This window comes from Panthera leo, chromosome C2 (genome assembly GCF_018350215.1).
Source record: "Panthera leo isolate Ple1 chromosome C2, P.leo_Ple1_pat1.1, whole genome shotgun sequence".
Taxonomy (NCBI): Eukaryota; Metazoa; Chordata; class Mammalia; order Carnivora; family Felidae; genus Panthera; species Panthera leo.
This window is the reverse complement of record NC_056687.1, coordinates 63,866,997-63,869,067: the sequence shown is the minus strand read 5'-3', so window position 1 is coordinate 63,869,067 and position 2,071 is coordinate 63,866,997.

Sequence of the window (2,071 nt, the reverse complement as noted above, 5' to 3'; positions counted from 1 at the left end):
TTTGGCATGTCTCCTATTCAGACTTGTTTGGGTCACTTGTGAATAAGCTTGGACTTTTTGCTAGAAAAATCCTGTCGTGACAAGCCGTTGTCACAAAACCTGGTGTTGTTTACAAAGTATACCCCTGAGGGGCGCCTGGGTGGCTCGGTCAGTTGAGCGTCCGTCTGACTTCGGCTCAGGTCATGATCTCGGAGTTTGTGAGTTTGAGCCCTGTGTCAGGCTCTGTGCTGACAGCTCAGAGCCTGGAGCCTGCTTCAGATTCTGTGTCTCCCTCTCTCTCTGCCCCTTTCCCGCTCATGCTCTGTCTCTCTTTGTCTCTCAAAAATGAATAAACGTTAAAAAAAAAAAAATGAAAACCAACCAACAAACAAAAATCAAAGTATACCCCTGAAAGTTCTTTAGCTGTCATGACTCTTTTACCCAGGATCATAATATCAATACAGATGATAAAAATAACAACAGTGAAGTGTAATGCAAGGACACAAGCAGTGGAGCACTTAGGGAGGTTTGTGAAAAGCAAAGAAACCGTAGGTGTAACCTGAGATGTTAGCCTAACCATCTAGCTTAAAAAAAAAAAAAAGTCTCCCTAGTCGAGACTATATAAAAGTGGCCATTTGGGGAAGGTCAGTAATCTGGAGCAAATACCTTGAATATGACAGAGGAGTTGAAACCAGTTTCTCAGGGGACTGTGCTAAGTGTGAACACGTGTCTTTATCCAGCTGCTGAATGCTGAGGGGCTGTGCTCCTATTGTATGTAGCTGTGCATCCTCCCCAGTGCCTGACATGTTGTAGTCATCAACTGAATTAATCTTCAAGGATTAGTTTAACAGCATACCTAGCTAGCTATTGTCTTAGCAGAAGACAGTCTGGGTGGGGGTGCGGGAGCCTGCAGGGATACTTACTTTTGGTAGCCTTGTCAGCTGGGACAGCTAAAAAGCGGTGGTCCGTGTGTTGGGTCAGGTCAAAGGGGCAGTGGACAAAGGATGACCATGGAGAGATGTTATTAGGCATCCGAGAAACAATTTCAGATGACTTACTTTGCACAGGGCTGGCACTCACCACTATTTCTTTGGTAGACTAGCTCAGTAATTCTGTTTGGAAAATGTTGTAACATTATGCTTTCTCTTAGCCCTCAAATTTCACTTTCAAAAACCTACCCAATTCCCCCTAGTTTGTCCCATTGTGCTGTGTTCAGTAATTCTAGCAGGGGGGTCCTTATTTGTAAATGTTTAGTCGTTCCAAGGGTTTTCATACCAGCCTTTCATCAATAGCTATTTTAGTACTGTCTTCGTTACTTCCTAATTGTCCACTGTGCTTTGGTTTACTACTAGAAAAATGAATTCACTGTTTTAGCCATTGTTGAGCAGTCATTGATTTCAAGTCTGCCCCATTTATTTAGAGTGTATTTTCTTTTACTGTCTTTTTGCTTCAAAATTTTACATATAGTTAGTTTTTCTTATTATTTGTAATCCCTTTGGCTAGTACTAATGCTTCTATTTTTTGTGGCCATTATCTGCTTTCAGCTGTGAGAAACTGATTCATATTCTACAATAAACTACTGTTTCTCATTAAATGCTAAATAATAATACATAATGATGGCAGTGCAAGAAAATAGAAGACGGTTTTCTGCCCTTGTAGTGATCACAGTCTAAAAGAGGAAAGAGAAGACAGATTCACATGACTAAAATATGCCTGTTGTCAATTAATTACTGCGATCCAGAAAACACGATGTATTCAACGATCTGGGGAGGAAGGATTGACAGATATCTTAGTGGAGTGATTTCGGTGAGGGGAAGCAGGGAGGTTTACTTGGAAGTACCTTCATGGAACAAGTGAGTCTTGATGAAAGCGACCTCGACGAAGGTTAAGACATAGAATAGAATGATAGCCTTTGCATATTTGAAAGGGTGTAAGCACCTGATCTTGAAGTTGTCTCCTTAATACTTGACCTTGGAAAGTAAGAGAAGAAGTGAGAGATTTGAGCCCAGACTGAGGACACATCTTACTTTGGTGTATTCAAAGAAGTGAAAGCAATCTTCTGAAATATTTTAATTATAAATCAATGCACACT